The 15962-nt window shown below is 41.9% G+C and overlaps 1 protein-coding gene across 3 annotated transcripts in view; it reads left to right on the top strand.

Moving 5' to 3' along the window:
* The window catches only part of LOC128706319 (uncharacterized), a 213413-nt gene that overhangs the window by 71459 nt on the left and 125992 nt on the right, over nucleotides 1–15962 (top strand). The gene's annotated exons all lie outside the window — the stretch shown is intronic.

Below are 15962 nucleotides of genomic sequence, written 5' to 3'. Positions count from 1 at the left end.
ATTATGTGGATTAAAGTAAAGGTTGGATGCGAGAAGTGGGTCATAATAAGCGTGTATACACCTGGAGAAGAGAGGAATGCAGAGGAGAGAGAGAGAGATTTTGGGAGATGTTAAGTGAATGTATAGGAGCCTTTGAACCAAGTGAGAGAGTAATTGTGGTAGGGGACCTGAATGCTAAAGTAGGAGAAACTTTTAGAGAGGGTGTGGTAGGTAAGTTTGGGGTACCAGGTGTAAATGATAATGGGAGCCCTTTGATTGAACTTTGTATAGAAAGGGGTTTAGTTATAGGTAATACATATTTTAAGAAAAAGAGGATAAATAAGTATACAAGATATGATGTAGGGCGAAATGACAGTAGTTTGTTGGATTATGTATTGGTAGATAAAAGACTGTTGAGTAGACTTCAGGATGTACATGTTTATAGAGGGGCCACAGATATATCAGATCACTTTCTAGTTGTAGCTACACTGAGAGTAAAAGGTAGATGGGATACAAGGAGAATAGAAGTATCAGGGAAGAGAGAGGTGAAGGTTTATAAACTAAAAGAGGAGGCAGTTAGGGTAAGATATAAACAGCTATTGGAGGATAGATGGGCTAATGAGAGCATAGGCAATGGGGTCGAAGAGGTATGGGGTAGGTTTAAAAATGTAGTGTTAGTGTGTTCAGCAGAAGTTTGTGGTTACAGGAAAGTGGGTGCGGGAGGGAAGAGGAGCGATTGGTGGAATGATGATGTAAAGAGAGTAGTAAGGGAGAAAAAGTTAGCATATGAGAAGTTTTTACAAAGTAGAAGTGATGCAAAGAGGGAAGAGTATATGGAGAAAAAGAGAGAGGTTAAGAGAGTGGTGAAGCAATGTAAAAAGAGAGCAAACGAGAGAGTGGGTGAGATGTTATCAACAAATTTTGTTGAAAATAAGAAAAAGTTTTGGAGTGAGATTAACAAGTTAAGAAAGCCTAGAGAACAAATTGATTTGTCAGTTAAAAATAGGAGAGGAGAGTTATTAAATGGAGAGTTAGAGGTATTGGGAAGATGGAGGGAATATTTTGAGGAATTGTTAAATGTTGATGAAGATAGGGAAGCTGTGATTTCGTGTATAGGACAAGGAGGAATAACATCTTGTAGGAGTGAGGAAGAGCCAGTTGTGAGTGTGGGGGAAGTTCGTGAGGCAGTAGGTAAAATGAAAGGGGGTAAGGCAGCCGGGATTGATGGGGTAAAGATAGAAATGTTAAAAGCAGGTGGGGATACAGTTTTGGAGTGGTTGGTGCAATTATTTAATAAATGTATGGAAAAGGGTAAGGTACCTAGGGATTGGCAGAGAGCATGCATAGTTCCTTTGTATAAAGGCAAAGGGGATAAAAGAGAGTGCAAAAATTATAGGGGGATAAGTCTGCTGAGTATACCTGGTAAAGTGTATGGTAGAGTAATTATTGAAAGAATTAAGAGTAAGACGGAGAATAGGATAGCAGATGAACAAGGAGGCTTTAGGAAAGGTAGGGGGTGTGTGGACCAGGTGTTTACAGTGAAACATGTAAGTGAACAGTATTTAGATAAGGCTAAAGAGGTCTTTGTGGCATTTATGGATTTGGAAAAGGCGTATGACAGGGTGGATAGGGGGGCAATGTGGCAGATATTGCAAGTGTATGGTGTAGGAGGTAGGTTACTGAAAGCAGTGAAGAGTTTTTACGAGGATAGTGGGGCTCAAGTTAGAGTATGTAGGAAAGAGGGAAATTTTTTCCCAGTAAAAGTAGGCCTTAGACAAGGATGTGTGATGTCACCGTGGTTGTTTAATATATTTATAGATGGGGTTGTAGGAGAAGTAAATGCGAGGGTCTTGGCAAGAGGCGTGGAGTTAAAAGATAAAGAATCACACACAAAGTGGGAGTTGTCACAGCTGCTCTTTGCTGATGACACTGTGCTCTTGGGAGATTCTGAAGAGAAGTTGCAGAGATTGGTGGATGAATATGGTAGGGTGTGCAAAAGAAGAAAATTAAAGGTGAATACAGGAAAGAGTAAGGTTATGAGGATAACAAAAAGATTAGGTGATGAAAGTTTGAATATCAGATTGGAGGGAGAGAGTATGGAGGAGGTGAATGTATTCAGATATTTGGGAGTGGACGTGTCAGCGGATGGGTCTATGAAAGATGAGGTGAATCATAGAATTGATGAGGGGAAAAGAGTGAGTGGTGCACTTAGGAGTCTGTGGAGACAAAGAACTTTGTCTTTGGAGGCAAAGAGGGGAATGTATGAGAGTATAGTTTTACCAACGCTCTTATATGGGTGTGAAGCATGGGTGATGAATGTTGCAGCGAGGAGAAGGCTGGAGGCAGTGGAGATGTCATGTCTGAGGGCAATGTGTGGTGTGAATATAATGCAGAGAATTCGTAGTTTGGAAGTTAGGAGGAGGTGCGGGATTACCAAAACTGTTGTCCAGAGGGCTGAGGAAGGGTTGTTGAGGTGGTTCGGACATGTAGAGAGAATGGATCGAAACAGAATGACTTCAAGAGTGTATCAGTCTGTAGTGGAAGGAAGGCGGGGTAGGGGTCGGCCTAGGAAAGGTTGGAGAGAGGGGGTAAAGGAGGTTTTGTGTGCGAGGGGCTTGGACTTCCAGCAGGCATGCGTGAGCGTGTTTGATAGGAGTGAATGGAGACAAATGATTTTTAATACTTGACGTGCTGTTGGAGTGTGAGCAAAGTAACATTTATGAAGGGGTTCAGGGAAACCAGCAGGCCGGACTTGAGTCCTGGAGATGGGAAGTACAGTGCCTGCACTCTGAAGGAGGGGTGTTAATGTTGCAGTTTAAAAACTGTAGTGTAAAGCACCCTTCTGGCAAGACAGTGATGGAGTGAATGATGGTGAAAGTTTTTCTTTTTCAGGCCACCCTGCCTTGGTGGGAATCGGCCAGTGTGATAATAATAAAATAATAATAATAAATACACCTGGAAAATCCTAGAGGGACTAGTACCAAACTTGCACACGAAAATCACTCACTACGAAAGCAAAAGACTTGGCAGATGATGCAACATCCCCCCCAGTGAAAAGCATAGGTGTCACTAGCACATAAAGAGACAACACAATAAGTGTCAGGGGCCAAGACTGTTCAACTGCCTCCCAGTATACATAAGGGGGATTACCAATAGACCTCTGGCTGTCTTCAAGCAGGCACTGGACAAGCACCTAAAGTCGGTACCTGACCTGCCGGGCTGTGGCTTGTACGTTGGATTGCGTGCAGCCAGCAGTAACAGCCTGGTTGATCAGGCCCTGATCCACCATGAGGTCTGGTGGTCACAGACCGGGCCGCGGGGGTGTTAACCCCCGGAACTCTCTCCAGGTAAACTCCAGGTAATCCATCCTATCATTTTCCTAGCAGATGTGGCAGATGCATTCTTGTGATATTTGAAAGTGAGATCCTCTGACATTATCACTCCCAGATCCTTCACATTAGGTTTTCGCTCTATTGTGTGATTGGAATTTGTTTTATACTCTGATACAGTCTTAATTTTCTTGAGTTTTCCATATAGGAGCAGTTGAAATTTCTCTTGTTGTTTTCTGTGGCCCATGTAAAGATTTGGTTGATGTCCGCTTGGAGTCTTCGAGTGCCATCGATGGATTATGCTGTCTTGCAAATTCGGGTGTCATCCGCAAAGGAAGACACAGGGTTGTGGCTTACATCTCTGTCTGTGTGAGATATAAGGACAAGGAACAGGATGGGGGCGAGTACTGTGCCTTATGGAACAGAGCTTTTCACTGTGTCTGCTTCAGACTTTACTCTGTTTACTATTACCCTTTGTGTCCTGTTTGTTAGAAAATTATAGATCCATCTACCAACTTTTCTGGTTATTCCTTTATCATGGTCATATTTGTCATACTGCCATGATTGTTGTAAAAGTCAACTAAAATGCCTTGGACAATGGGCTAGTAACCCCTTTTCCTGTAATAATTACTAAAAAGAATAAGAAGAAAATTGTCAAAGTGGGAAGTCTGAATGTACATGGATGTTAATGATAAAGAGATGATTGTCGATGTTATGAATGAGAAGAAGCTGGATGTCCTGGCTTTAAGTGAAACAAAGCTGAAGGGGGTGGGAGAGTTTCAGTGGAGAGGAATAAATGGGATTAGGTCAGGGATTTCAAATAGAGTTAGAGCTAAAGAAGGAGTAGCAATAATGTTGAAGGATAAGTTATGGCAGGAAAAGAGGGACTATAAATGTATTAATTCAAGGATTATGTGGAGTAAAATAAAGGTTGGATGTGAGAAGTGGGTTATAGTAAGCATATATGCACCTGGAGAAGAGAGAAGTGAAGAGCAGAGAGAGAGATTTTGGGAAATGTTGAGTGAATGTGTGGGGAGTTTTGAACCAAGTGTGAGAGTAATGGTGGTTGGGGATTTCAATGCTAAAGTGGGCAAAAATGTTGTGGAGGAAGTAGTTGGATAATTTGGGGTACCAGGGGTAAATGAAAATGGGGAGCCTTTAATTGAGCTATGTGTAGAAAGAGGTTTGGTAATAAGTAATCCATATTTTATGAAGAAGAGGATAAATAAATATATAAGGTATGATATAGCACGTAATGAAAGTAGTCTGTTAGTTTATGTATTGGTGGATAAAAGGTTGATGGGTAGGCTCCAGGATGTACATGTTTATGGAGGGGCAACTGATATATTGCTTCTCAATTACTCAAACCCACACTATTTGCTGATGACACAACATACGTCTTCTCCCACCCGAGCCCAGTCACGCTAGCCAATACTGTAAATACCGAATTACAGAAAATATCTACCTGGATGAGTACTAACAAACTTACACTAAACATTGACAAAACCTACTTCATTCAGTTTGGTAACAGAGCTACAGATGTCCCTCTTAACATAATGATAAACGGATCACCTATCACAAAGCTAACAGAGGGAAAATTCTTAGGAATCCACCTTGATAATAGACTCAAATTTCATACACATATTCAACAAATTTCTAAGAAAATTTCCAAGACTGTAGGCATACTATCGAAGATACGGTACTATGCTCCACAGTCAGCCCTCCTGGCCCTATATCACTCTCTTATTTACCCCTATCTCACCTATGGAATTTGTGCATGGGGCTCAACAACAAGTAACCATCTCAGACCACTAATTACCCAACAAAAGGCTGCAGTTAGAATGATAACAAATTCTCACTACAGGCAACACACTCCACCAATATTCAATACACTCAACCTACTCACCATACAAAACATCCATACTTATTACTGCACCTATTACATACATAGAACACTCAACTCTGATATTAACCCTCCCCTCAAACATCTCCTTGCCAACCTCAACAGAACACATGACCATAACACAAGGCACAGATCACTCTTTGATATTCCTCGTGTCCATCTCACGCTATGCAAAAACTCAATGCACATAAAAGGCCCTAAAATCTGGAATTCATTACCTGTAAATATAAAAGAAACACTACCTGTTTATAAATTCAAGTCTCTTCTCAAAGATCACTTACTCACCCAAAACCAAATAAATACTGAATAACTGAACCTTATAAATTGTATATCTTAAATGTTTCTCACAATTATATCACATAAATGTTAAACCTAAAACCCAATCTAACTTTATTATTTTTTAAATACACTACCTAACAGAATACTCCATTCTACTGAATTTATAACAATGCATGCAACCATATGACCTGTCTTTGTAATACTCACTTGTGCTTTATAGTAATCAGTTTACATTAATGTTTTTCACTGATTTCATCATTGCTTAGTTAATCTTAAGTTAATTTTAAGCCAGCCCGTAATGCTATGCATAGTATAAGTGGCTTTGGCATGCTGCTCTTATCTGTATTTTTTTTGTACCTCTGTAAGTGTGCTCAAATTATAAATAAAAAAAAATAAAAAAAATTATTTAGTTGTAGCTACAGTTAGAGTAAGAGGTAGATGGGAAAAGAGGAAAATGGCAACAACAAGTAAGAAGGAGGTGACAGTGTATAAACTAAGGGAAGAGGAAGTTCGGGTGAGATATAAACAACTTTTGGCAGAAAGGTGGACTGGTGCAAGTATGAGTTGTGGGGGGAGGGGGGGGTTGAAGAGAGTTGGAATAGTTTTAAAAATGCGGTATTAGAATGTAGGGCAGAAGTTTGTGGTTATACGAGGGTGGATGCAGGATGAAAGAGGAGTGATTAGCGGAATGATAAAGTAAAGAGTGTGATAAAAGAGAAAAAGTTAGCTTATGAGAGGTTTTTACAAAGGAGAAGTGTTATAAGAAGAGCAGAGTATATGGAGAGTAAAAGAAAGGTGAAGAGAGTGGTGAGAGAGTGCAAAAGGAGAGCAGATGATAGAGTGGGAGAGGCAATGTCAAGAAATTTTAATGAAAATAAGAAAAAATTTTGGAGTGAGTTAAGAAAGCCTAGGGAACGAATGGATTTGTCAGTTAAAAACAGAGTAGGGGAGTTAGTAGATGGGGAGATGGAGGTTTTGGGTAGATGGCGAGAATATTTTGAGGGACTTTTAAATGTCGACTAAGAAAGGGAGGCGGTAATATCATGCACTGGCCAGGGAGGTATACCATCTTTTAGGAGTGAAGAAGAACAGGATGTGAGTGTGGGGGAGGTGCATGAGGCATTATGTAGAGTGAAAGGGGATAAAGCAGCTGGAACTGATGGGATCATGACAGAAATGTTAAAAGCAGGGGGGGATATAGTGTTGGAGTGGTTGGTATTTTTGTTTAATAAATGTATGAAAGAGGGGAAGGTACCTAGGGATTGGCAGAGAGCATGTATAGTTCCTTTATATAAAGGGAAGGGGAACAAAAGAGATTGTAAAAATTATACAGGAATAAGTTTACTGAGTATACCAGGAAAAGTGTATGGTAGGGTTATAATTGAAAGAATTAGAGGTAAGACAGAATGTAGGATTGTGGATGAGCAGGGAGGTTTTAGAGTGGGTAGGGGATGTGTTTACCTGGAGTTTACCTGGAGAGAGTTCCGGGGGTTAACGCCCCCGCAGCCCGGTCTGTGACCAGGCCTCCTGGTGGATCAGAGCCTGATCAACCAGGCTGTTGCTGCTGGCTGCACGCAAACCAACGTATGAGCCACAGCCCGGCTGGTCAGGAACTGACTTTAGGTGCTTGTCCAGTGCCAGCTTGAAGACTGCCAGGGGTCTGTTGGTAATCCCCCTTATGTATGCTGGGAGGCAGTTAAACAGTCTCGGGCCCCTGACACTTATTGTATGGTCTCTTAACGTGCTAGTGACACCCCTGTTGCATCGTCTGCCAAGTCTTTTGCTTTCGTAGTGAGTGATTTTCGTGTGTAAGTTCGGTACTAGTCCCTCTAGGATTTTCCAGGTGTATATAATCATGTATCTCTCCCGCCTGCGTTCCAGGGAATACAGTTTTAGGAACCTCAAGCACTCCCAGTAATTGAGGTGTTTTATCTCCGTTATGCGCGCTGTGAAGGTTCTCTGTACATTTTCTAGGTCAGCAATTTCACCTGCCTTGAAAGGTGCTGTTAGTGTGCAGCAATATTCCAGCCTAGATATAACAAGTGACCTGAAGAGTGTCATCATGGGCTTGGCCTCCCTAGTTTTGAAGGTTCTCATTATCCATCCTGTCATTTTTCTAGCAGATGCGATTGATACAATGTTACGGTCCTTGAAGGTGAGATCCTCCGACATGATCACTCCCAGGTCTTTGACGTTGGTGTTTTGCTCTATTTTGTGGCCAGAATTTGTTTTGTACTCTGATGAAGATTTAATTTCCTCGTGTTTACCATATCTGAGTAATTGAAATTTCTCATCGTTGAACTTCATATTGTTTTCTCCAGCCCACTGAAAGATTCGGTTGATGTCCGCCTGGAGCCTTGCAGTGTCTGCAATGGAAGACACTGTCATGCAGATTCGGGTGTCATCTGCAAAGGAAGACACGGTGCTGTGGCTAACATCCTTGTCTATGTCGGATATGAGGATGAGGAACAAGATGGGAGCGAGTACTGTGCCTTGTGGAACAGAGCTTTTCACTGTAGCTGCCTCGGACTTTACTCTGTTGACGACTACTCTCTGTGTTCTGTTAGTGAGGAAATTATAGATCCATCGACCGACTTTTCCTGTTATTCCTTTAGCACGCATTTTGTGCGCTATTACGCCATGGTCACACTTGTTGAAGGCTTTTGCAAAGTCTGTATGTATTACATCTGCATTCTTTTTGTCTTCTAGTGCATTTAGGACCTTGTCATAGTGATCCAATAGTTGAGACAGACAGGAGCGACCTTTTCTAAACCCATGTTGCCCTGGTTTGTGTAACTGATGGGTTTCTAGATGGGTGGTGATCTTGCTTCTTAGGACCCTTTCAAAGATTTTTATGATATGGGATGTTAGTGCTATCGGTCTGTAGTTCTTTGCTGTTGCTTTACTGCCCCCTTTGTGGAGTGGGGCTATGTCTGTTGTTTTTAGTAACTGTGGGACGACCCCCGTGTCCATGCTCCCTCTCCATAGGATGGAAAAGGCTCGTAATAGGAGCTTCTTGCAGTTCTTGATGAACACGGAGTTCCATGAGTCTGGCCCTGGGGCAGAGTGCATGGGCATGTCATTTATCACCTGTTCGAAGTCATTTGGCGTCAGGATAACATCGGATAGGCTTGTGTTAACCAAATTTTGTGGCTCTCTCATAAAAAATTCATTTTGATCTTCGACTCTCAGTCTGGTTAGCGGCTTGCTAAAAACTGAGTTGTATTGGGACTTGAGTAGCTCACTCATTTCCTTGCTGTCATCTGTGTAGGACCCATCTTGTTTAAGTAGGGGCCCAATACTGGACGTTGTTCTCGACTTTGATTTGGCATAGGAGAAGAAATACTTTGGGTTTCTTTCGATTTCCTTTATGGCTTTTAGTTCTTCCCGCGATTCCTGACTCCTATAAGATTCCTTTAGCTTAAGTTCGATGCTTGCTATTTCTCTGACCAGTGTCTCCCTACACATTTCAGACATATTGACCTCTTTTAGCCGCTCTGTTATTCTTTTCCGTCGCCTGTAAAGGGAGCGCCTGTCTCCTTCTATTTTACATCTACTCCTTCTTTTTCTTAGAGGAATAAGCCTTGTGCATATATCGAGTGCCACCAAGTTAATCTGTTCTAGGCATAAGTTGGGGTCTGTGTTGCTTAGTATATCTTCCCAGCTTTTATCGGTTAGGACTTGTAGATCAAGTGTTTACATTGAAGCATATATGTGAACAGTATTTAGATAAAGGTAGGGAAGTTTTTATTGCATGTATGGATTTAGAAAAGGCATATGATAGAGTGGATAGGGGAGCAATGTGGCAGGTGTTGCAAGTATATGGAATAGGTGGTAAGTTACTAAATGCTGTAAATAGTTTTTATGAGGATAGTGAGTCTCAGGTTAGGGTGTGTAGAAGAGAGGGAGACGACTACTCGGTAAAAGTAGGTCTTAGACAGGGATGTGTAATGTCACCATGGTTGTTTAATATATTTATAGATGGGGTTGTAAAAGAAGTAAATGGTAGGGTGTTCGGGAGAGGGGTGGGATTAAATTATGGGGAATCAAATACAAAATGGGAATTGATACAGTTGCTTTTTGCTGATGATACTGTGCTTTTGGGGGATTCTAAAGAAAAACTGCAAAAGTTAGTGGATGAGTTTGAGAGTGATAATAAGATAAGATTTCGTTCGGATTTTTAACCCCGGAGGGTTAGCCACCCAGGATAACCCAAGAAAGTCAGTGCGTCATCGAGGACTGTCTATCTTATTTCCATTGGGGTCCTTAATCTTGTCTTCCAGGATGCGACCCACACCAGTCGACTAACACCCAGGTACCTATTTTCTGCTAGGTGAACAGGACAACAGGTGTAAGGAAACGTGTCAGTTGTTTCCACCCGCCGGGAATCGAACCCGGGCCCTCCGTGTGTGAAGCGGGAGCTTTAGCCACCAGGCCACCGGGCCACCCGGTGAAAGTGAACATAGTGAACATAAGGTGATGAGGGTATCAGATTATTTTGATAAAAAAAAATGGATATCAAATTGGGGAGGAGTAGTATGGAAGAAGTGAATGCTTTCAGATACTTGGTGGTTGAAGTGTCGGCAGATTGATTTATGAAGGATGAGGTTAATTTTAGAATTGATGAGGGAAAAAAAGGTGAGTGGTGTGTTGAGGTATATTTTATTATTATTATCACACTGGCCGATTCCCACCAAGGCAGGGTGGCACGAAAAAGAAAAACTTTCACCATCATTCACTCCATCACTGTCTTGCCAGAAGGGTGCTTTACACTACAGTTTTCAAACTGCAACATTAACACCCCTCCCTCAGAGTGCAGGCACTGTACTTCCCATCTCCAGGACTCAAGTCCGGCCTGCCGGTTTCCCTGAATCCCTTCATAAATGTTACTTTGCTCACACTCCAACAGCACGTAAAGTATTGAAAACCATTTGTCTCCATTCACTCCTATCAAACACGCTCACGCATGCCTGCTGGAAGTCCAAGCCCCTTGCACACAAAACCTCCTTTACCCCCTCCCTCCAACCCTTCCTAGGCCGACCCCTACCCCGCCTTCCTTCCACTACAGACTGATACACTCTTGAAGTTATTCTGTTTCGCTCCATTCTCTCTACATGTCCGAACCACCTCAACAACCCTTCCTCAGCCCTCTGGACAACAGTTTTGGTAATCCCGCACCTCCTCCTAACTTCCAAACTACGAATTCTCTGCATTATATTCACACCACACATTGCCCTCAGACATGACATCTCCACTGCCTCCAGCCTTCTCCTCGCTGCAACATTCATCACCCATGCTTCACACCCATATAAGAGCGTTGGTAAAACTATACTCTCATACATTCCCCTCTTTGCCTCCAAGGACAAAGTTCTCTGTCTCCACAGACTCCTAAGTGCACCACTCACTCTTTTTCCCTCATCAATTCTATGATTCACCTCATCTTTCATAGACCCATCCGCTGACACGTCCACTCCCAAATATCTGAATACGTTCACCTCCTCCATACTCTCTCCCTCCAATCTGATATTCAATCTTTCATCACCTAATCTTTTTGTTATCCTCATAACCTTACTCTTTCCTGTATTCACCTTTAATTTTCTTCTTTTGCACACCCTACCAAATTCATCCACCAATCTCTGCAACTTCTCTTCAGAATCTCCCAAGAGCACAGTGTCATCAGCAAAGAGCAGCTGTGACAACTCCCACCCTGTGTGTGATCCTTTATCTTTTAACTCCACGCCTCTTGCCAAGACCCTCGCATTTACTTCTCTTACAACCCCATCTATAAATATAATATATTGAGGTATATGTGGAGACAAAAAAACTTTATCTATGGAGGCAAAGAAGGGAATGTATGAAAGTATAGTAGTACCAACACTCTTAAATGGGTGTGAAGCTTGTTTTGTGAATGCAACAGTGAGGAGGCAGTTGGAGGAAGTGATGTCCTGTCTAAGGGCAATTTTTATTTTTTTATTATCACACTGGCCGATTCCCACCAAGGCAGGGTGGCCCGAAAAAGAAAAACTTTCACCATCATTCACTCCATCACTGTCTTGCCAGAAGGGTGCTTTACACTACAGTTTTTAAACTGCAACATTAACACCCCTCCTTCCGAGTGCAGGCACTGTACTTCCCATCTCCAGGACTCAAGTCCGGCCTGCCGGTTTCCCTGAACCCCTTCATAAATGTTACTTTGCTTACACTCCAACAGCACGTCAAGTATTAAAAACCATTTGTCTCCATTCACTCCTATCAAACATGCTCAAACATGCCTGCTGGAAGTCCAAGCCCCTTGCACAAAAAACCTCCTTTACCCCCTCCCTCCAACCTTTCCTAGGCCTACCCCTACCCCGCCTTCCTTCCACTACAGACTGATACACTCTTGAAGTGACTCTGTTTCGCTCCATTCTCTCTACATGTCCGAACCACCTCAACAACCCTTCCTCAGCCCTCTGGACAACAGTTTTGGTAATCCCGCACCTCCTCCTAACTTCCAAACTACGAATTCTCTGCATTATATTCACACCACACATTGCCCTCAGACATGACATCTCCACTGCCTCCAGCCTTCTCCTCGCTGCAACATTCATCACCCATGCTTCGCACCCATATAAGAGCGTTGGTAAAACTATACTCTCATACATTCCCCTCTTTGCCTCCAAAGACAAAGTTCTTTGTCTCCACAGACTCCTAAGTGCACCGCTCACCCTTTTCCCCTCATCAATTCTATGATTCACCTCATCTTTCATAGACCCATCCGCTGACACGTCCACTCCCAAATATCTGAATACATTCACCTCCTCCATACTCTCTCCCTCCAATCTGATATCCAATCTTTCATCACCTAATCTTTTTGTTATCCTCATTACCTTACTCTTTCCTGTATTCACTTTTAATTTTCTTCTTTTGCACACTTTACCAAATTCATCCACCAATCTCTGCAGCTTCTCTTCAGAATCTCCCAAGAGCACAGTGTCATCAGCAAAGAGCAACTGTGACAACTCCCACTTTATGTGTGATTCTTTATATTTTAGCTCCACGCCTCTTGCCAAGACCCTCGCATTTACTTCTCTTACAACCCCATCTATAAATATATTAAACAACCACAGTGACATCACACATACTCTAACTTGAGCCTCACTATCCTCGTAAAAACTCTTCACTGCTTTCAGTAACCTACCTCCTTCACCATACACCTGCAACATCTGCCACATTGCTCCCCTATCCACCCTATCATACGCCTTTTCCAAATCCATAAATGCCACAAAGACCTCTTTAGCCTTATCTAAATACTGTTCACTTATATGTTTCACTGTAAACACCTGGTCAACACACCCCCTACCTTTCCTAAAGCCTCCTTGTTCATCTGCTATCCTATTCTCCGTCTTACTCTTAATTCTTTCAATAATAACTCTACCATACACTTTACCAGGTATACTCAACAGACTTATCCCCCTATAATTTTTGCACTCTCTTTTGTCCCCTTTGCCTTTATACAAAGGAACTATGCATGCCACACTCACAACTGGCTCTTCCTCACTCCTACAAGATGTTATTCCATTTTGCCCTATACACGAAATCACAGCTTCCCTATCTTCATCAACATTTAACAATTCCTCAAAATATTCCCTCCATCTTCCCAATACCTCTAACTCTCCATTTAATAACTCTCCTCTCCTATTTTCAACTGACAAATCCATTCGTTCTCTAGGCTTCCTTAACTTGTTAATCTCACTCCAAAACTTTTTCTTATTTTCAACAAAATTTGTTGATAACATCTCACCCACTGTCTCATTTGCTCTCTTTTAACATTGCTTCACCACTCTCTTAACCTCTCTCTTTTTCTCCATATACTCTTCCCTCCTTGCATCACTTCTACTTTGTAAAAACTTCTCATATGCTAACTTTTTCTGCCTTACTACTCTATTTACATCATCATTCCACCAATCACTCCTCTTTCCTACCGCACCCACTTTCCTGTAACCACAAACTTCTGCTGAACACTCTAACACTACATTTTTAAACCTACCCCATACCTTTTCGACCCCATTGCCTATGCTCTCATTAGCCCATCTATCCTCCAATAGCTGTTTATATCTTACCCTAACTACCTTCTCTTTTAGTTTATAAACCTTCACCTCTCTCTTCCCTGATGCTTCTTTTCTCCTTGTATCCCATCTGCCTTTTACTCTCAGTGTAGCTACAACTAGAAAGTGATCTGATATATCTGTGGCCCCTCTATAAACATGTACATCCTGAAGTCTGCTCAACAGTCTTTTATCTACCAATACATAATCCAACAAACTACTGTCATTTTGCTCTACATCATATCTTGTATACTTATTTATCCTTTTTTTCTTAAAATATGTGTTACCTATAACTAAACCCCTCTCTATACAAAGTTCAATCAAAGGGCTCCCATTATCATTTACACCTGGCACCCCAAACTTACCTACCACACCCTCTCTAAAAGTTTCTCCTACTTTAGCATTCAGGTCCCCTACCACAATTACTCTCTCACTTGGTTCAAAGGCTCCTATACATTCACTTAACATCTCCCAAAATCTCTCTCTCTCTCCTCTACATTCCACTCTTCTCCAGGTGCATACATGCTTATTATGACCCACTTTTCGCATCCAACCTTTACTTTAATCCACATAATTCTTGAATTTACACAATGGGCAGTGTGTGGTGTAAATATTATGCAGAAAATTCAGAGTGTGGAGTTAATAAAAGTATTAGTCAGACGGCTGAAAAGGGGTTGTTGAGGTGATTTGGTCATTTAGAGAGAATGGATCAAAGTAGAATGTCATGGAGAGCGTTTAAATCTGTAGGGGAAGGAAGGCGGGGTAGGGGTTGTCCTCGAAAAGGTTGGAAGGACGGGATAAGGGAGATTTTGTGGGCGAGGGGCTTGGACTTCCAGCAGGCGTGCGTGAGCATGTTCGATAGGAGTGAATGGAGACGAATGGTTTTTGGGACCTGACGATCTGTGTCAGCAGGGTAATATTTAGTGAAGGGATTCAGGGAATCCAGTTATGTATTTTTGTATAGCCGGACTTGAGTCCTGGAAATGGGAAATACAATGCCTGCGCTCTAAAGGAAGGGTTCGAGATATTGGCGGTTTGGTGGGATATGTTGTGTATCTTTATACTTATATGCTTCTAAGCTGTTGTGTTCTGAGCACCTCTGCAAAAACAGTGATTATGTGTGAGTGAGGTGAAAGTGTTGAATGAGGATGAAAGTATTTTCTTTTTGGGGATTTTCTTTCGTTTTGGGTCACCCTGCCTCGGTGGGAGACTGCCGACTTGTTAAAAAAAAAATTGTTAAAGGCTTTTGCAAAGTCTTTGTGTACTACATCTGCATTTTGTTTGTCCTTCAGTGCCTCTAAAACCTTGTGATAGTGGTCCAGTAGTTAGGACTGGTAGTAGTGGCCTGCTGTAAACTCATGTTGCCCTGGGTTGTGTGACTAATGGATATCTAGGTGTGTGGCAATCTTACTTCTTAGAACCCTTTGAAAGATTTTTATGATATGGGACATTAGGGCTATAGGTGTGCAATTTTTTGCAATTGCTTTACTGCCACGTTTGTGGGGAGGGGCTATGTCTCTTGTTTTTAGTGACTGTGGGATGACCCCATGCTCCCTCTCCATAGAATGCTGAAGGCACGTGAAAGGGCTTCTTGCAGTTCTTGATGAATACGGAGCTCCACGAATGTGCCATATGGGCCTATGGGCCTTAACTTCACTTTTGTCGAAGGTCAAAGTTTGAGAACTTCAATCCTATCTTGTACAACTGAATACTTTGGTGATTTTGCTGACTTTGAGTCCTATTTTAAGTAAATTCAATTGCTCCAGTCAACTGAATTCTTAGCTAATTTGCTAGTATGCCTACATTTTTGGGGCCCTGAAGCTTGAACTGTTATGGGGGCCCCTTTTGCAACCCTTCTCATACAGTAGACTTAAAATTTTTAAGCAATATGGACTAGTCACTACTGGGGTCCCTCTGGGATTAAGGGTCTTGAAGCTTAAGCTTCATTAATTTCATCATAGATCCACCCCAGCATTCAACTATAACAACTACTCTATAAAGTGCACAGTCTGTAATTAGGCCATACACAAATAACCTGCACATAAAAGAGAGAAGTTCACGACGACGTTTCAGTCTGACTTGGACCATTTACAAAGTCACACTGCGTGACTTTGTAAATGGTCCAAGTCGGACCGAAACGTCGTCGTGAGCTTCTCTCTTTTATGTGCGGGTTATATGTGTATCGTTCCAGTCACGGTATTGTGCCTTTTTTTGTTATTTATGTAATTAGGCCAGTTTTACACAAAATTATAAAAATACCATTTTAAAAACAGCACAAAGTGAATAATGTAGACATTCCTGGCACTAAAACAGCATTTCTTCTTTTTATATTTCATTATCTCATAGTATTTTGCCATGCATATTATTATAATGAGAGTTGTTCTT

Source organism: Cherax quadricarinatus, chromosome 3 (assembly GCF_038502225.1).
Source record: "Cherax quadricarinatus isolate ZL_2023a chromosome 3, ASM3850222v1, whole genome shotgun sequence".
Taxonomy (NCBI): Eukaryota; Metazoa; Arthropoda; class Malacostraca; order Decapoda; family Parastacidae; genus Cherax; species Cherax quadricarinatus.
This window is presented reverse-complemented; position numbering and strand designations above follow the sequence as displayed.